Source organism: Motacilla alba, chromosome 3 (assembly GCF_015832195.1).
Source record: "Motacilla alba alba isolate MOTALB_02 chromosome 3, Motacilla_alba_V1.0_pri, whole genome shotgun sequence".
Taxonomy (NCBI): Eukaryota; Metazoa; Chordata; class Aves; order Passeriformes; family Motacillidae; genus Motacilla; species Motacilla alba.
The window spans coordinates 30,530,382-30,551,978 of record NC_052018.1 but is presented as its reverse complement, the minus strand read 5'-3'; the positions used below and the strand labels follow the sequence as shown (position 1 = coordinate 30,551,978).

The following is a 21,597-nucleotide window of genomic DNA, read 5'->3' as shown; positions in this document are numbered from 1 at the left end:
TGAAACAAAGGGATACAGAGTCATCACCCATCTGTGTTCCTTGCAACTAGAACTGCAGGATGATCAACAGGTTCCTGTTGCACTTCCTCATGGTTTCCCTCTAGAAACAACTATTAACTGAGACCAGTAAGCTTAGGAAATACAGAAACAGCCAAACACACACACTATTTTCCCAGAACTCAATGCTGAATGGCACTTGATTGGTATTTCATAGCATAACATTAAAAAAATGCTACCGTGTTTAGGTTATTTTCCTGATCTAAGAAATCCTCAGTCCTTGCAGCAGCAGCAGACAGGATAACTTCATCACATTCAAGGGCACATTTTTTTCTATGAATATTTTTTTTTATATCAGGAGCATAGCTTTAACAAGCTCCTTCATGCTTAAAACTGTGACTACTTTAAATAAATCATAAAAACTAGTGGTTGTTGTACTGCCTTCTCAAGCTGTTATTCTATGCCTCAAGCCAATTTTAAAAGAAACATCAGTGTGCAACATCAACTGGTCTTCAATTACTGGCTTGCTTCATTTTCATTCTCTCAAACAGGAGTTGTGAAATGTTAAACAGCCTGAAGAATATTTCTAACTTTCAGAAACTTAGCTTTGAATTATCCTCTGATTAGTAGCATAATAACAGGGCTTCTTTATCCAAAAATATGTCAGGCACAGATAAAAATAAAAAGGTTAAAACATTACATCTTACTACCAAACACAAAACTACTAGTACACACATTATTTATCAGTCCAAACATTTTGTACATTCATATAAAATCCACAAATTATGCATTTGATACTTGAACTTCTCACTTTGCTCACAGGTCTTAAAAAAACCATATCAAGTTAGAAAAATCATAAGTAAAGATGAAGAAAAATGAAGGGACTCACCTTCCTCTGATTTATTTAATCTTTTTTAAACCTTTCTTTCTTTTATTTGGGGGATAAAATACACATCAAAATATTACTTACATATACAAGACTTGACGTAAAAGGAAGCATAAAATATAAGGTTTGCCAAAAGAGGTGGTAGATATCACACCCCTGAACACATTCAAGGCTAGATACTCTGAGCAACCTGATCTAGGTGCAGATGTCCCTGCTCATTGCAGGGGCATTGGACTAGGTGATCTTTAAGGCCCCTTCCAATCTGAACTATTCTAGGATGCTGTGATTCTATATAGACATTCTATCTATGGATTCCATCTATGTTGTCCCATTCTGAAGGACAAACGTCTCCTTTGAGTTGGATTCTTCTGAAGCGCCTGCACCTCTAGTGGGACAAAAGGAGAAGCCTGGAACAGCTAAAACAATGACACTGCAGCTGGCTCATTAAAGGTTTCCAAGTATTAACCATTCCCCAGTACAGAGCCATGTCTGCAGGCCTGAGGGATCAGACGTGGGCCCTCTACAACTGCAAAGGCTGAGGTGGGTCTCTTCAGTGCATGTGCTGTGCAAGCCCAGCTACGTGCTGCAGCCAGCAGGCTGTGGTTATTAGCTCTGCAACAGGGCTCTGCTGCATGGTCCTCAGCTGCCTTACAGCAGAAGCCCTGGAAAACACCAAGATTCAAACTGAAAGTGTTACCAAAGACACAGAGTCTGAGTAAAAAAGGGTGAAAAATATATTCACACATACTTCAGCGGTTTTAAGACAGAGCACCCTTGCTCACCGAGTTTCAGAAGCTGGCCCAGAAAGAGTCACCAATATTTTCACAATAATTTGTCTTTTCTAGAGGGGTAGAAGTGGGTAGCTAAAAGTTAAAACTGGAGGTCAGCTTGCCAAACTCTATTAACAGCTTCTAATACTTTTAACCAGTATTCAGCAGTACTTACATGGTGTCTCTCCACCCTTTCCTTCGGTTTCCTTTGCACATCTACTTTGTACTTGTAATACTGAATTGTGCTGCTTAGAGCACCAAGCAGAGGGCAGAAGCTCATCTCAAGAGTATCAGCCTCTCCTCTGCGAATTCCTCATGAAAAATGCAACATGAAATCTCTAGCAGGAGTCTCACCTCTTTTCCATATTTTGGTCATCTGTGCAGAAAAGGGGGAGAGTGGAAGAGAGAGAATTTGGTGGAAGAGAGAGGTTGGGAATTTTTAGCAAATATTTCTCCCGAAAAAACATATTGATTCACGAGTATCTAAACTTTTCTCAAAGGAAATTACTGATTTTATTTCTGCTTCACAGGAATATTGAGAAGTCTGAAAAGCCTTTGATTTCAGGTGAGAAAGTCTTCTTAGTGAAGTTAAACTCAGTACCTTTTTTTTTTTTTTAAAAGCATGTTGGGGCTAAACTGAAGCACAGCATTTATCTAAGAGATGTTTTTATATTTGATTTAGAAAAGAGGGAACACCAAGTCTTTGCTGCAATTTGGGATGGAATTTTTAAATCCCACATTTTCACAAGACAAAGAATACTCTCTGCCAGCTCTGGTTGCCAATCACCCCTTCTACACCATGGTCTCTGGAGTTTGGGTGTGCCTATACTGCTAAAGGCAAGGTGGCCAGGAAGAGGTCTTGGGCACCACACTCCTGGACACTTCAGCTGTTCAAGCCTCCAGCTCTGGTTTGCTCTTTGTCTTCAGGAACAGTTTGCTCCCACAACACCTAATTTTTGGGGAAAAGGACACCAGATGGATGAAGTGGCCACAGAACTGGTTCAGATGGTACTTACCTGTAGCTTATAAAACATGTGGTTTAGGTTTAGTGCTATAAAAAACACCATTCTGATTGACTGAAACACAGTTTTCTCATTCTTTTGGATAGTTTGGACAAAGCCCCCAAGGAATATGTGTAAGGACTATCACCTGATGCCCAGAAGAGTACAAGATGCCAAGTACAACACAGGATAGATGCAGCCAGTCACTTCTGGAGCAAGTTAGACCTCAGTGATGTGAAAACAGAAAAGCCCACATCATTTCACCTCAAGATCAGGAGCTGCTACTTTAACAACATGTTTACACACATATACAAAAATACTTATGTGTAGAAGAGTCCACCTAAAGGTGGGTCTGCAATTTGTTGGAACTCATTCACTTGACGGTGCTTCTGTATGCATTCAGCATGAGGAATAACCCAGCACACACATGAAAAAACAGCTAAACATGCTCACATTTAGCTGGTGCACCTATGCAGTGTATGGCTGCTGGGTCAAAAGGAAAACATCACAGAGAGGAAGGGAAAACATAAAGCATGGGAGAAATGTCAAAGTTTTGAAAGCTACAGAGCAAGGGATACATGTTCATTCACATCAATGTTAGTGTGCAAAACTAGATGCAGGGGTTTTACAATGATATTTTTATAAAAATTGTCTCCCGAATTTTGAAAAATAAACCAAAAATGCCCCAGCAATTTCCCCAAATTTCAGTTTTGGCTTTTTTTTTCTACTCTCTGAGTCTCCAATGTCACTTTATTTTTCTTCTATTAGAAACTTAAGATGTTGTCTATGTTATTTTCTGGAATTTCAAGGAATGCATTTACTGTTATTATCTACCTAATTGCATCATAAATGTATTTTAAATAAAAGAAAGTAAATAATCTAGTCAAGTATTGAACACAATTTTGTAATGTGCATATATTAAATGTAGTCTTTTTAACTTTAAGGTAAGGTTTTCACAGAAAAAAAACTAATCACATACAAAGGATTTTTAGTAGGGGAAACAAAAAAGACTCAAATGACCCTCTATTAAAAAAAAAAAAAAATTAAGATGAACAACAGGGAAAAGGCCTCACTAACTGCAACTGTGAAACATAGTGACCCAAACCTAGCATTCACATCACTACAGACTAGACAGCCTACCCAGATTTGAAGTGATTACCATAACACCAGCAGTTTACGAGTACCAAAAAGCAAGCCTGGTTTCACACAGCCACACCTTGACAGACATTTGCTGGCACCACCCAGAAGAAACCACGGCTGCACTCAGCCAAGGGTAGCTGATATGGGACATCATCTCTCAAGCAAAGCCAATAAAAACTGGGGAAGACCTCAAAAAAAAAATTAATGAAGATGAAATTAGATTCTGGGTTTCTTTTAAAAAGTGCATAATAAATTGATTTTTTTCCTTAGATCTTTAAATTCTACACACTTCTCTTAGGAGGCAATATTGTCAATAAAAGGATGAATGGGATTTTGTGCTCTGGGAACGGATAGATTTCTTGGATTTCAAAGAAACTAATACTATACACTGCGGCATTTAATTTCTCCCTAAATTACTACCCCTATGGATTTTACTCCGTTATTTACACACAAGCAATTAAGTACTTAATTTGATGCAGTTCAAACTTATTTGTTCAATAGAACCTTAGTCTTCAAAAGTACAGAAACCTTTTCTGGATACTTTTCCATTTTAGTAAGACCATTACAGTCAATTTGCTTTCCTCTCCTAGTGACAAATTCAAACCCAATTTTAGGAGCTGAAAATCAGCAGCAATGAATAATGCCTGGTAGAAGCTGCTGGTTTCAGTCCTGTTTTCAATCGTCACTGTGCACTCAACTGCAGTACCAGTAATTACCACAATTTTTAGCAGGCTGGTCATGCAAACCAGACTACATAAGCCACAGAAACAAAACTCACTTTACAGCAATGTCCCAGGACAAAGTTACAGAAAACAGAAATTTGTGGAATTTAATGACCATGCTGGTTCTACATAACTGCTCCAAAGTTATATAGGACACTGACATTTCCAGGAATGTCCATCTGGCATATTTCATATGTATCAAAGTTATAATTACTAAAATGAAAAATAAAAAGAATTCAAAAAGAAAACAGGAAGAAAAAAAAACAAAACAGTAGAATCTCATAAATATGAAGCTCACCAGAGCAAATACAGTCATAATTCAAAGTTAAATGGCACCAATTTTTTTTCCAAACAATTTTTAAACCCTCCCTTTTATTTCTGCATTTTGTGTGCCTGGAAAGTTGCAAAAAACATGTTGCTTCAGGGCTGCACCTAATTATATTGGCCATCCAGAAATAGGTGCATCTGACTCAGAATTTCTGCATGCCTTGCCAACCAATCAAACCATAAGAAATGCAAACTATGCTTAAATTAAGCAATAAAACACTGCAAGTTGCAAGTTGTAACGTATTAGCATACACCACATTGCAAGGAAGAACTCCACAACAGGAAACAGGTTCAAAGCATATTTGTACCCAGTACTGCTGAGAGGATCATCACAACTGTGACTTTACTCAGCTTGAGTCACATGACCAACTATTCCACGCTGAATATTACAGAACAGGACTAAACATCAAATGAGGGTAAGTGCTCCAAAGCAGTGCTACCTTTAATTACCTTTTTAAACCTTTATACATGCAAGGGCTTATCATTTGATGATCATACCTCTCTGTAGATCATCTTCCAGACAGATTTAATTTCTTTAGTGACAAACATAGAACTGGTACAAAACCAGACTTAAGTAGCAGATCATGCTGAGAATTTGTCATTTTACCTTACGGTAAAATTATGAGAGCAGGCACTGTATTTTGCAGTGGTCCAGGGCAGGTGGGCAATGGGCCAAAGAAATGACCACAAAAACCCCATGCTTGTCTGGGACTACACTCAGAAACATCTCGAAGACAGCAGGTGCAGCTGAGCTGTTTTATTTGACTCTTTCACAATACTATGCAGGCAAGTTATGTAAATCAACTGGACCAAATATAGTCCCAGAGATTTCAAAAGAAAATATATTTCATCCTGAGAATGTTACAGTATTTGTTTTCATGCCTCAAGAATGTTATTACTAATTAGCAATTTACACAAAGTTGCTAGAAAATGCACAAAACAAACCAACAGATTAATTCTCAGATATTTTCAACTTAAAAGCTAAAAATCAATGCTAACCATTCTCTAATGGTCTGAGAACTATAAAGCAATTACAGTCATTGATAACCACTGCATTCACAGGCAACGATATCAGCAATTAAAGGAGAGACCAGTAAGTGATCCATGCCAATTTTGAGAACTTTCCACCAACAGCTGCTGTTCCATAGCAGTCCAGTCATTTGACTAACTTGTAAAGTCATTTTCTAAATGGGAACTGATAAGTCTTAAGTTGGAGTTGCAAGGAGTTCTCGTAGTTGACAGCTATGTGCCAAGCAATGTGGCAATAAATTCCAAGCAACGGGACAACTTAACATCAACAGCATTATTTTAACACACGTGGGTTTTTAGAGTGATACTATAAAGAACAGCCTTCATCTATGTACGTTATGGAACAAACTCTGCTATAAACACTGCTTTGCACAAAGGTTGCAAACATAATATACAATCAGCTATCAAACTAAAATACATTTAGGAGCTATTTGAACAATTGAAGTATTTCCTATTCATTTTACATTAGAAAGATATCCAGATCTCTGTGCCTGCAAAAGAACAATCATTTTCAGAAATGTATGTAACTTTCAAACTGTATGTAACAAACAGGTTATTTTGTACCATATCATTTTCCAAACTCTGTGGTTACTTTTTCAGCAGTATTTCAATGGCTACTTTTCAAGACAAAGTATTTTGCCACTTACGGTCTCTGTTACTCATTGCAAATGATTAAAGTAAAAATGTAAAAACACCGTCTGCAGCATACTGTGATACATTGCAGCTGCAGGTTCTTTACCATTTAATGCACCACTGCACAAGCAGTCACTCCTGAGGCTGCACAAAATGACAGCCTCATTGGGTTGATAGAAACCTGCACAATTTTTAAAAAAAATTACACAGCACGCTTACAAAATTCAAGAATAAGAAGATAAAGCATCCTATTACTTTACAGGCATTTTGCTTGAGTAAGAGCTTCTGGACTGAGCCTGGAATTAACGGCTAGTAAACAGCTTTAGGATTTGGCCTGCCGTTTATACCTGCTAAAGTCTTTATCCAAAAGCACTAGAGTTTGACTAAAAAATATATAAATCATGTTCTCTGCTTTCATTAATGTAGACAGCACTGTACGTCAGTGCTTTTATATACACATATATATATATATATATTTATAAATAACAACATGCTTGAATGCATCAGAGAGTTTTCTGAAAGCCAAAAGAGTGTGCAGTAAGTGCCAGGATGGTGCTGAAATTTCAAAGGAAATAAACCATGGTGCTAAAAGCTGTGCTCTTTTCACCCTCAGCAATGTCCATGGGGTCCTGTTACAAATGTGACTATTAGTAAGCCTTTAGGTTCCAGTTCCTTCATCCTCTGAGGGACAATTTGAGTTAATCAGAGAGCACAGAGGTAAGAATAGATCATTAGTCCCTTAGGAAATCAACTGGGCACCACCAAAAGAAGAAAAAAAAAATTGACTGGCAGAGTGGCTAAAAAGCCACTCAAATTGAAGTCTTATGTCTTAATTTTGAGTGGTATATTAGAAAACACCTATATACTCAAAAAAAATCTTTTTTTCACCTTTCCATTGGTAAAAGAATTTAGAAATGTTTCAGACTCAAAAGCTTGATATGACTCTTCATATGAAAAGAAAAAAAATCCAGTGGGTTTTGTTGGAGGTTTTTTGGGGTTTTTTTTTGTTTGTTTGGTTGGTTGGTTTTTTTGTGTGATTTCAGGTTTTTTTTTCCCCCAGGATACAAGAGCTGGCAGTCTTACTTGCTATATCTTTGGGGAAGACAAAGGTTTGTTTTAATAAACATGTATTGAATGATTCAATGCAGAACTGAAACAGCAAGCACAGTGGACTCAGCCTATCTAGACACCTACCTGCCTTGATAGATAAATCAATTTTAAACACCTGCCATCCAGAGGTTAGCTTGTAAGAGAGAAAAACTATTTAAGACACTCAGTTGCAAAGATCTGGATTGCACTTTCATCCAAGGTCATGAGCAAAAATACTCTTTTTCACTCCTGTTTTTGAAGAATTTGCAAATAATTTTTACACAGTTTTAGAGGTTTGGTAGAGTGTCCCAGAAGACACAGTGATGATAGCACAGCAGTATGATCACTTGAAATTATCTTAACTATCTCAAGAGCATTAAGTCCATCCTCATTCCATACTAGAGACTGCAAAAGTATGCCTATGTAGAAGTGTGTTTTGGGACAAGCAGCTTCCTAAAAACATACCTGATAATGAACAAATGACTCCAGTTCATGTATATCTTTCTCAAAGATTGTCAAGCCCAAGGATTTTTACAGCAACTTGTTTCAAAGAACCCACAAGACTGATTTCAGTATGTTCTTCTATATTATCCCATTGACTATTTTCCCCATATTCTTACCAGTCTCTACCAGCAACCTAATTTGGCAGTTGTTTCAGCTCCCAGCCTCACAGAAAATTGTAAACCTAGGTGTATCTTTAGCACTATTAATTCATCTGCATCCTAGTTTCCCTGCTACATGCTGAGAAACTGTGCTGCCATTCTGCTTATCCTTCCACCAGTCATCCATTTCTCTAACTCAGTACTTTCAGACAAAGACAAATAATACAGGAATGAGACTCTCATCAAGCATGTGATAATTAATCTTCATAAAATTGTTAAACAATGAAATTCCTAGCTCATGCAACAGTTCAGCATCTGCCAAAATAAGTGTCACTTTCAAAAAGTGACGGGAAAATAACACATCACAGGCTTAGTTACAGTTTTACTGAGGTTGGGTGTAGTTGCAATAAGTTAGGAGTGCACTCCTGCTAGTCTACTGTCAAGTAGTTTATTGGTATATGAAAAGCACTTGTATCACATGCTGCTGAGGATGTCAGACCCAGCAAAAAGGAAGAGTTCAATTTGTTGTTTCCTTCCACTTAATGAATCATGCAAAGCTGACTTTCTGGTTTTGTTATTCACTTTTAAAAGTATTTTTAGAAATTAACTAGCCAGATACTTTTTACAGCTACTGAAAGTGAAGACAAGTAACTTTCTCCTCAGGCAAGGAGGGAGAAGTAAGAGGAGCTGCTGAGGAGCAAGGGTTGTACAGCCACAGGGATGAGCACACAGAGCACACTGCTGAGTTCAGACAGAAGGAGGTTACAAGAACTGAAATATTAAGAGTTTTAATAATTTGAGCTGTGGTGACAGATAGGTCATACCTTTGAGATATTAGTTCAACAGAGATCATGTTAGGAATTATAAAGGTCCATCTCAACAATGATGACTGGGTTATCATCCTGCATAGAAGACGTGACAACTGCAGTCTGCAGTGATTTAGAAAAATGCAGGATTATTTAAATGCTCGGATTATTTAATCATGAACTTGTATATTCTGCATTTGTTACATGAAAGAAATTTGCAGATCAGTAAATGACATCCTCCAGAACTGTACCTCTATGTGCCGTCATTTTCAAAAGGTGTCCTAACAATTTTCCAGTGTTCTTCATTAATTACTGTTTTTAATCAAATTAACATGCTAATGATTTTTTGGAACATCTAACCAGCAATTCCCAGGGCTAGACTGCAAGACAACAATTCTATTCTCCTGCCAGAAAACAGTGTGAACTGTATGTGTAGTGATTTGTTGCCACCACCTGCACACCCTCTAGAGGTAGGGAAGGCAGCCCTCAGCCGAAAATTAATCCACAGATCCATACTTGGAACAGCATAACCTGCCAAGGTCACATATCCATTACAGCATGCCTCACGTTTAAAGACAAGGCCGAAAGACAGAAGTTTATTACTGAGCCTTCTCAAAATACTGACTACAGCAGATACTCTGTGGGGTCATAAGACATGAGTGTGATACACGCTGGACTGGGATGAAGGCAATGACTGGTACACTGCAGGATGCTAAATATAGACTGGGAGATGAATGGGCCTCTCCAATATACTGATCCCATTCCCAAAACCAAAATAACTTCATATCTCTTGATCAGTCAAGAGATCTCTCTTCTGCAATTGTTTCCAAATTTTTACAACTGTTCACATTTTCAGCCAGGATCATTTTCATTTAAGTCTTACTTCATAGAGATTTTATACTTAAGACAGAGAAGAATACAATTTTTTCATGGATTATTAAGCTTGAAAAACACCATAAAATTTCATAAAATCATATTTCTTAAATAAATGGGCTCTCTGCTAGTAAATGTTATCTTTCAGGTAGAGATCATATCTGAAATGTCACTGTTTTATCTTAACATATCTGAGTTTTCAGTGACTATCCATTATATTATTTAACTCCTAAAGCTTGTGATAAAGGCAAGCCAAAAAATTGCCACGACCTTTCATTGTGGTGAGATAATTTACAGATATAAACATATGAAAAATCCTGGAGAGCAAAATCATACAAAGGATTTTTTCAAGTAAATACTTTTCTTCTTACAATTACTGGTGTGGTGTTGTGCTCAGTTCAGTACAGTTACTTCAGCTCCAGCTTTTCCATTCATGAACATCAGCAATAACAACATTTAATCTAATATTAATAGACTTTTAGATGTCTTTTATATTTCATGTGTATTATTAACTTAGGTATGGTTTCAAGGAAAAATTCCCTGGACAAGAGTAAGACTGACTGAATCTCTCTCTGCAGAAAAAGTCCCTGAGGACTGCATTTCTCACCAAGCTTCTGAATTCCAGAGGGTATTTCAGATGCATCTCTCCAGGTTTTCCTCCAAGTGTAGATGTAGCCATGCTGGAGGTCAGACATTGGACTGCATCTTGCTGTCCAACTGCAGCCCTTGCCATGAAATGACCTGTAAGAGCAGCTAAAAAGTGACCTCAGCTCCAGCAAAGAGTGGACCCAAACAGGAATAAACCAGCTGAGGCTCAGCTTCAGCAAGATTTACATGAATATTTATCCAAAGGAAAAGCAATCAGGAACACAATCAGGTAGTGCAGAAAACTTTCATGTTGTGATATTTCCTCAGATCTGCACACAGGGTCAAGACCTCGATGGAAAAAAAAAAAAGTAAAGGTCAATACCATGCTTTATTTACATATAAATCCAGTAAATTGACTCATACTATTGCTTCAGCTTTCTCTCTACAAAAAACAGGTAAAAGGGGGGAAGAAATATTAAAAACTTATTATTAATAGAAGACAAGCACATTTCTAAATTGAAAGTAATACATAGTATCAATCAAGTACTGTTACAGTCAAGGAGACATTAATGAATTCTCCCTTCCCTCAATGATTGTTTTCCCACCTAGACAACTTCTTCGGCCTCTGCAATGCCACAAATGCTGTCACCATAACTCTCCCCATGTAATATCTCTAAACAGCAAATTCTCATGCAGAGTGCCCACACATAATGTGGGAGCACTGAAGATTTCAAATTAGTCCTTCCTCTCTCCATAGAAGAATTTCTCAAGTAAAACTAAAGAAGCTTTATAAAATCTCTGTAATTCAGAGGAGTTTTTGCCACCATTCATGAAGCAAAGATAGAGCTTCGGTTTGATGGTTTCTAGTAATTACTCTGTAAATACCTAAATCTATAAATAACACCACTAAAAGGTATGTCCACAAGAATTTTTAGGACGAAAGTCAAAATTCCTTCCAAGAGTATTTGTAATTCAGGACCATCATCTGTCTCATTGTAGCCAACAATAACCTCTCAACTCCAACACCCCACCCAGCAAACAAATTATTTGCAAAGACAAATCACAAGTTTAGTCAGCAGTCAGTGTGACCTTTCAGGAAGGATAACTCCCTTCCAGACAGTATCTCCAACCACTAAATGACATCTCTATTTTCCCATCTTAAGGGGAAAGAAATATGTCTGCTTGAGCAAATTGTATTATATAAAAATTTACAACACCCCCAGACATTAGCAAAGCTGTTTGTCTTTTATTTTAAATTCTGCTTCATCTTCAGTCTGCAGATATGGTTGGGACATATCAAAGAGAGAAATATGCACAGATTCATCAACTAGAAGCTGAATAAGTCACTTGAGGGCATTCACACTTACTGTAACTAACCACAGCTGCACCTGAAGTGTAATGGAACCTCCTTGAAGAAGAAACATTATATTAACATTTCTAATAAATGTCACCAAAGGCACGAGAAAGGCCTCTTGAAGTGAGGTGGGGGCTGGTGTTTTCTTCCGAGTAACAAGCAATAGGGCAAGAGGAAGTGGCTCAAGATGTGCCAGGGGAGGTTTAGATTGGATATCAGGAAAAAATTTCTTCACAGAAAGGATTGTCAAGCATTGGAACAGGCTGCTCAGGGAAGTTATTCACTTCCCATCCCTAGAGGCATTTAAAAGACCTGTGGTAGATATGGAACTCAGGGACGTGGTTTAGTAGTGAATTTGGCAGTGTGAGATTTACAATTGTACTCTATGATCTTAAACACCTTTCCCAACCTGAATGATTCTGTGATTTGATGCTTCTAAATTTTCAGAACTACATTCAGAAGAGTCTGAAGGACAGGTCTAAGAAAACCCTCCCACCGTCAGCACAGGCTCTTCCTTCTTCCCTCCCTGTTGCAGAGATACCTGCAAGTAGCTTATTCACACACAGGTTTACATTTCCTGCCATCCATACAGATCCTTCTGCTCAGAGCTGCAAAGAGCAAGACTGTGCTCCTTCCTGTGGCAATGATTCTTCTGGTACATGTGAATAAACCTGACTCTACAGATAGACATCAACTGCAGAGAGATGTAAACAGAAAAAGAGACTTCTTTCCTCTAATGAATTTAGAGACTTCTTCTGACATCAGTCAGCATAACTTTCTTGAATGTAAAGGAGTTTTTCAAGTTGATGAATTCACTGTGTGATTCTTCTGGAAACATGGAAATTTCATTTTCTCCAGTGCTGGGCTACCTGATGGGAAGAGGACATCACCTGCTTACCAGCCTGGCAGTAGTGTGGATATCAGGCCAGCCTCATCAAGCCAGCTTCTAAGGAGCCATCATCTGTCATCTCTCCTGTGACAGGGCAGTTTCACTGTTAAAAAGATGCACTTACAGAGACTTTTCTCACAGAGAGAGTGGCCTACATTTTCAAACTCACTGCCAAGGATTAGAGGCCCTCCATCTCCACCACCTACAGAAATGCATCCAAAGCACTATTTAATCTTAATTTACCTACAAAAGACCTTCTAAAGTATGTCAGGACTCTCACCCATATTCAGAAAGGCTCAGCAGTAACTTTTAAGTGTACTCCTGTCACGAGAGCTTCAAAGGGAAAGATTTGTGCATTTACTTCTAGATACCACAGTTATGGATGAGCATAGGCCACAAAAAGCAATTAAATTTTATGCTGTTTCTGACTGAAAGACCTCAAGAGTGTGTGCAAGTGTTCTAATCTATGACACAAGTGAAATAGGAAGTATCTGAATGTGTTCAGTAGCATTTTTTTTTCTCAAAGCATAAAGTTATTCTCTTGGTTTGATCATGTTTGACTCCTGGCACCCGCCTGTTTCTTCTATATGGTATCAGGTATGACTGCAATAAAAGAATGAAAACTCTACAGAAATCTCAAAAGGCATTAATATGTTTGCTTGGTCAAACTATGGAGTCTCAAAGCAAGAAGGAAGCCAAGACAAACAGGAATATATTGCTTAAATCAAGACGTGGGCAGGTACCAAACTTCCTTTCTTCATTATTTCTAATCAGTTTAAGAGCATGATTCATTTGTTAAACTTCATTCTGTACAAGCGGGGAGAAAAAAGTGAATTACCCATTGAATGCACAATAGAATAATGAAAGGAAGCTGCAGGTACTTCATGCTTTTGAAAATTATTCACTCTTCAAGAAAATGCTTAGAGACGTATTTATGTCCATCTCTGTTAAGGAAAATGCACACATTTATGTTTGAAGATTTTCTTGGATGAAGTCCAAACAGAAAATTTCAGATATGCCTGGCTGGAGGACTGTGTCCACCTCTGCATCACTAGACCAGACTATATATATTAAGAAATAATCACATAGTCTTTCAAGCAGAAGACACTGGCTGAGACTACACTTCAGTGCCCCAAATGATGAACGTTTTGCTGAGCTTCCTGTAACACAATTACACTGCAACTCAAGACAAGTATCACAAGATAAATCTAATGCTCAACAGAAAATTGAAAATATTTCTTGATTAGGTGCAGCTGACCTATAAGACAGCCTTTGAACTTTTAATTAATATCTTTAAAGGAAGGGGGGGTTTGCACATGAAAGGGCAACTCCTTAAAATTATTTTGCAATTGATAAACTGAACAGTTCAAGAATTTTCTACCTTAACTGACCTGTGGTGGCAATCCCTTGGGTAATCTACATCTGCTCTCTTACAGGAAATCTGTAAAACCAATTTACAAAAAGAAATAAAAAGTCTTGCAGAGAAAACAAGGAGAACAAAGAATTGTAAGTTCGCCCAAACTCAGTATATTTTATATAACACATGTTTACAAGTGACTCTCAATGCACCAGCATTAACTTAAAAACCAAGAATGCATGCTGTATTGTGTTAATGGTTTGAGAAATGGTATGGGTGCTAACGTTAATGAGAAACAGCAACATTTACTGTGAAATAAAAACATCTGCCTCAGTAGGAATGACATAGTAAATTATGTCTACTATGTATACATTTTAAAGATTTTTTATTAGATAGTATTATTCATGCTTTCTACTCCATCTTTTCTACCTGAGAGCAAAAGAGTCTATTTTGCTTCAGTTAAAATCAGTCGTAAATTTCATTTATTTTCACCACTTATATTAATGAAAGTATGAGCCATATAAGAATGCTAAACACTTGGCATCCAAGTTTTACCTTTGAATTAGTAAGAAATAACTACCTTACCATAGTGAGATTTATTTGCATGGTCAGCAGTTTACATTGTCTAGGAATAAAAGGTTTTCCTTCTATAGATCTTCTCTATAAAAAAAAAAGATTAATAAAGTAACAAACCTTGTGCTTTTCCTTTCCACTTAAACAATTATAAAAATTTAACTGCATTTTTATTAGTATTGTTAAGTATATTAATTATGCTTAATCTCATGAATAGGGAAATCACTATTATTAATTGAATAATTATTGGTATTCCATTTGATGCTACAATTATTTCAAATTATTGTGAAATATTAGTTAAATTGTACTTTCATACAATTCAGGAAACTTAATTAAGTTACAATCAACAGTAAAACAGGGTGAATAGCTATTAAAAATACAGTCAAACTTGAAGCATGCAAAGAGCATCAAGTCTGAATAGATATCATGACCTATTTTTGATTTAAAAAGTTGAACAACAGAGAAACTTTAAAAAGTGTCCTGTGAAGAAAGGTGTCTAGATCATTAAGATGCTGTTCAGGGCCTACTTTGAAAATCTGTCACATAAATACTTTCTCACAGACAATTAAAATCTTTATAAATTCTTCCTTTAATTCACTAAAACCACTTCTCCTTTGAGAACACATATTTAATGCCATACTAGAAATTCATATACCATCCCTTAGAATAAATCTGTAATTTGAGGCAGGTTCCTTCATCACATGAAACCATGGAAAGTTTCCCAATAGTCCCCACATCATACAAGACACTCAATAAAAAAGACAAGAAATGCCTCTCCAAAGACTGGCACACCATGAAAAATAGATCTGAGATAGGAGTCTCATCCCTACATATAATGCTCATTGCATGGGTTTTGTGAAAGGAGAAAAAATTACAGCAAAAAGGTAATTATAAAAAAACCTCTTAACTCATATCTTGCTTTAAGAGGAGGAAGATTCTGCTTGCAAAGGTTGTAGATTAGTTTGAAACTCCAATCCTAAGCTACTATCCACCTTCCTAAACACAATTCCTAATCTCATTTAAGAAATAAACCTTATGACAAATAGAGGAAAGTTCACGTGCATGAACTTTCCCTGATCCAGTTCTTGGTGACTTTTTCTCAAAGCAAGCCTTTTGCAGTCTTCTTTATAGAAAGCTATGGATCTATTTTGATTTTTATAGAAAATGAGTTGCTTCCCCTGGATCATCATTCTTGAGTCAGAAAGTAAGGCAGTACAAATGAGAAAATTTAGTAGATCAAGCCTCAAAAAATAAACATGATTTTACTGAGGTAAGCATAAACATTCCTGATACTTATCTACTGAAAATTCTGAGGTGGAAAATAACTCTCCAACAACAACAAAAAAACAACAACAACAAAAACCACCACAAAAAAAAAAACCCAAAAAAATAAACAACCCACCCCCAAAAAAGAACAACAACAACAAAAAACCCCCAACAAACCAACAAAAAAATAAACAAAACATAGAAGCTAGATGTTATTTAGTGCCCATGACAGGGTTCCAGGAGAGGTCTGCTGTACATGAAAGAGGAGGAATGAAGCTTGGCTGAGAATTTAATCTTCTCTAACAATCACAAAGAAGAGGACAAAGGTTTTAAAGATTGTGCCATCTCCACTGCTCTGGTCAGTACACAATGACTGAGACGGAACAAGAAAATACCGGACGTGACCATAAACATCTATGAGCACCGCTAAGGGAAAAGCAGAGAGCTACACCTGGTGCAGGACAATCCCGTGTATCCATTCAGGCTGGGAACCCACTGTTTGGGTGGCAGGCCCAGCAAAAAGGGCGTTTCTGTGGACACAGCAGGTTTAGCAAGGCAACAGCATGCTTTTATCAGAAATAAGGCAAGCAGCGAGCAACTACATTAGAAGACTGAGACTGGCAGGCTGAAATAGTTTTCTTCTCTACTCAGCATGGCCTCACACACTACGGCAGACAGTTGTGATCCTTCCCAGCAGAACACGGATGTGAAGAAGACAGGAGATGCTGGAGAGCAACCATGATACTCAGGAGCCTTGAGCTTTTGTCTTGGAGCAGTGAACGGAGCTGAGCATGTCTGGTCTGACAGAAGGATGATCTAACAGGTGACCCAGTAGCAGCCTACATCTACTTGAAGGTAAATCAAAATGATAAAGAAGCCAAAATCTTCTCAGCAGTGACAGAACATATATAAAGGGACTATGACCATAAATTGGCACTTGGGAGGTTCAGGGTGGCTCTTCCATTCTTCCCTACCCATGTCAAACCCCCTCTTTTTTCAACAGGGAGGGGTTGCAGACCTGCAGGTTATTCAGCAAGGTAAGGGATTTTCATCCAGGGAAGTTTAGGACCTGTCTAGAAAAGCCATCTCACACGACTGGGAAGAGTGTTATTTCCCAGCTGGACTGGGTAACTTCCTAAGGTTCCTTAAAACAATGTGTAGGTGAGAAATATGCACATGTATAGAATCACAGACTGCTTCAAATGCAGCAAATCCCTGCAGATTTATACTGAAGGGCATCTAAATATCCACTTTAATTCATTGTAGCTGAAAGAAAGTGTCTACTAAGGTTTGTGTGCTACAGTTAAAGAGTTTTAAATTTTATGTCCTCAGTACCTAATAAGACTTGATTTGCTACATTATGCCATCAACACTGTTATTTGTTAATTGTAAATACCGCGTTGTTATTTGCTTTTAAAAACATATAGAAATATATTGTTACCCTAACAGCACCAGATCCTGACTCTGACATGGTGCCTGAAAAGATGAAAGCTGTAGAGTTACCCATAAAAACACCTGGAACTAGTCCATTGGTTGCCAGAAGATGGAAAAAAGAGAGATAAAATAATTTCTTCTACTTTCAATAGCATGAGAAAAAGCAAGTTCTTTGGGTGTCGCACATGACTGGTTTTCTAATCAGAATATGGAGCCTCCATTATTATACCAAGGGCACGGTGTGATGCAGCTCTCTTAGCTCACATGCAAAGTCAATAGCCATCCTGATCATTACTGAGCTTATCCTTTCCAGCAGATCTGGAAGGCTAAAATAGCTAGCTAAATCTTTGATAGCATCATTACATTTTTTCCAGAAATAAGTTTTCAGTCTTTTTTCCATCAATAACGCAAAAGACAAGACTAATACCATACAGGCTCTTGCAATTCAGCTAAGGCTGCATTTTTTCTTCTGCAGTGGCCAATGGGGGATGTCCATGAAAACCTATCAATACAGGCCATGCAACGTGCTACCACCCTTGTGCACACATCCAGATGTGTGATTTGGAACTCAGAACCTTCCAGAGCAAAAGTTGGTAGCTTTGCTAAGAGAAGGATATCCCCACAAAAAATGTCAAAGACTTCTGCATGGAATATATTACAAAGAAATCAGTAAGAAACAGAAACTTTATTATTCCTGAAATAAATCCAACATGGTAAATTAGGAAACTTATGCAACTAATTATATCCTACCAGTATAAACAGTATCAAAGAGCAGTATTTTTTTCTGAACATCTCATGCCATCTCATTTTCAGAATGTCAATTAAGAACAAAAATAATACAAAGCCCTTATGATAACTGAAGACGAAACCCGGAGTTAAATTTGCATCAAATCTGGAATTCCCCTTTGATCATTCTAAGGCAATGGCTGCACATTTTTATCACACCAAACAAGTCATAACAAACTGCAACAGCAATAACAGAAAGAAATCCTGTGACACTCCAAGACAATGCTTTTGAAAAGTTACAATGCCACAGCCTTTTAATGTAAGCACACGTGCTAAATATGCGCATGGCTCCATGTGTAGGTGATATGGTGTGGCAAAAAGTGTTATCTGAAAAGAAGGTTTTCAAAAACTTGCAGGAAAGATCTTAAATTTTAATAGGGCTTTCAATGTAAAGAACTACTGAGGTGCAGAAAAAAGGATTCAAGAAACATGTCATTTATGGCTCTGCTCCCCAGCACAACTTTACTGAAATCAAAGGACTTTGCTCAAGAGTAACTTCTTTCCCTAGCTGCAGAAGTTTGCAGAATAGCTGTATTTTCTAGAATCCGGCAGATTTGTATCTACAAATAAACTAACCAATTGACTTCTGAATGTAGGTCACAACACTCATTCCTTAGGTGGCTGGCCTATTTTTATCTTATTTGAAAGGGCAAGAACAAAAAAGAAGAGCTAACTGGGCATACCTCACAGCTCTGAAGTGTTTTTCCCTATGGGAGTGGTACATTAAAATATCACCAATATCACCACAGGAATGATTTCTTATTTGTAACAAATCTTCAATTCCCCAGTTCTTAAAAGCCCAAAAAACAAACAGGCAAATCCAAACTGCTAGATCAAAGCCTTTAGAACCAAAACTCTGTAACCACCCTTGCATTACTTCAACCTGCATATCAGAGTGAGGTTTCAGGAGACCAATGATCTACTCAAAAGGTCTCACCCCAGATAGCCCATTCCTGTAACAGAAATAGTGCAGAGCTATAATGGGCTCCACTGCAGTCAAGAATAACTTAGCAGTGGTAGAAGCAGACATTTCCTCCATGTACTTTGTAATGCCTTGCAACTCTAAGCTACTCGTCTCAAGGCTTCTTTTTTCAAATAGCTGTGGCTTTTTTGTTATGTTTCCGTTTTTAATTCTGTAAGAAAGTCTGTTTTCCAAGATGCAACTATATTCAATCAAGTGGCTGGAAAAAAATGAGCCTGGAACACCATAAATATTATCCTATTATCTGACTGTGATTAAATCAGAATTATACAAATACATTAAAATAATTTGTAGTCTGCAGCATCACTGGCAATAAGATGGCTGTCAAATTGAAATCCAATGGAACTTCAAATGCACCTTAAACACTATCAGTGACAGATACTTTAAGGTAATATTATTACTAGGTGTCTTATACTACAGTAATGTTTCAAGCTCTTTCACAGAGATCTGTTCAGATAAAAGATGTAATGCTGGCATTACATTTGCCAAAATTGCCATTTGCAATTAAAAATTAAAACTGGCACTCTTTCTATGCAGGCAATTATCTAAACGCAGCTGGCAATCTTCCTTGTTTACAGCGCTGCTGTGTCATGACTACACTCCGTTTGGAAATTTACCACTTTTTTTTTCTTTTTTTTTTTCTTTTTTTTTTTTTTTTTTTTTTTTTTTAGGTTTAAACTTCTCAGCTGTATTTCCAACTTTAACTTTTCTGGTTTTAAAGATTTCTATCACGAACTCAAACAAAAAGTTCCAAAACTATAATTTGTGTATTTTGTATGGCACCTTCAGGCACTGACATAAAATGATTCCTAGTACATATTTTGGTGGTTGTTGCAACACTAATTTACATCCATCTAGGCCACTGGAAAACACCTGTAAGGACACAGACAGCAAAATGTACCAAATAAATGCCTTCCAAGAAGAGCATTTTGGGTCAAAGAGTTGATTTTCAGAGTAAAACAGAAATAATGGGAAGATCCTCTAAGTGGACAAAAATCCTTTTACCGAATAATATACGACATTAAGCATATTTCTACTACTCGCTATCTATAGTAATTGTCATCTACTAAATGAATATATCCACAAAGTATCTTATTAATAAGACTGCCACGGTTTTGGCACCTTTCTACTTACAACAGCTGCTATTAAAGTAAGATTTGAGGGTTCCCCTGCTGCTGGGAGAGGAGCACTCTTTATGCTGTTGAACAGCTTTTAGGGAACAGTTGCTTTTTTAGCCAAGATGTTACAGCCGCTAGCTTAATTTCCATGACTATCATGGAACAAATACAGTTACTTACAGCGTTTCAGTTAAATATTATGATCCATTTATGATGTATTTCCTATAATCAGACATAACAAGAAATTGTATTATATCCCCAATACAGGAATGCTTAACTTCCTTCCTCTGTAACTGATCACGTTTTCACCCATAAATATGATCCACTGTCACGACTCCTTGACAGACTTTGTCGCATGTTTTGCTCAGCCACCGAAAAGGATTTTGAGTAGGGCCTTTCCCCCGAATACTACCAAAACCCATAAAAACAGAGGATGGCTGATGAACTGAGGAGCATGGCTGACCCCAAGCAAACTGCAAGCGCTGACAGCCACGGGTCCTCTCGCACAGGTCCCGGGCAAGCCTCTTGAAGTTAAAACAGCACAAGTTTCGCAGCGCGGTGACAGTACCGCTCTCCACTGAGCGACGGGATGGAACATGTATTTCCGTCACGTTTTTTTTTTCAGGACGAGTGCGACAGGATCCGTCACTAGCTAAGATCAAAGCTCAGCAGCGGCAGGCACCGGCGGAAAAGCCGCCGGCGCGGCGGCCGCTCGCTGCACCCTGCCAGCGGCAGGTGGCCGCACCTGAGGCGCAGCATCCCGCGGCGAGCACCCGCGTGGGAAGGCGCCGTCACCCGCACTCCCTGCGAGGCGGGGACCAGGCGCGCCCGGAAAACACTCTGCAGGCAGAACCGAGCGCTGCGGCTCCGCGGCGGTAACTTTTCAAACCGCGCAGCGCTCGGTGTCCGCTCGGCAGGACAGGCGCCGCGGGTACCGCTGGCGTACCCACTGCGCCCCGCCGTCGCGGGGAGCACCCGGCAGCCGCCGGCACCCCTCGCTCCGTCTAATCGCGAGGCCGGCGTGCGGCATCAGCGGGAGCGCCGCGCAGTCTCCCCCCGCGCAAACCGTCTGCCTCGGGCGCCCGGGAGACCAGCGTGATCCCTGCCGGTTCTCTGCCGGGTGAACCGAGCTTCCCCCCATCACCTCCCACTTAGGGCTGCGCGGGATTTCCCGCCGCCCGCGGACAGCCGCGCCGCAGGTGGCAGCGGCTCCCGCGCCTCCGCTGACTCCTCCCGGGCACTTTCGGCGCGACTGGCGGGGTACTCGTCCTCCCCGTGTCCCGGCACGGAGTGATGCCCGGGGACCGGAGGGGCAGGCGGGGAGGTACGCGCCGCGCCACGCGGCGGGGCGCTGCTCAGGACAGGTGTGGGCGGT

General features: G+C 38.8%; 1 protein-coding gene across 3 annotated transcripts in view; it reads right to left on the bottom strand.

The window, feature by feature from the left end:
• Positions 1–21,597, bottom strand: part of KCNQ5 (potassium voltage-gated channel subfamily Q member 5) — a 278,519-nt gene that overhangs the window by 255,487 nt on the left and 1,435 nt on the right. The gene's annotated exons all lie outside the window — the stretch shown is intronic.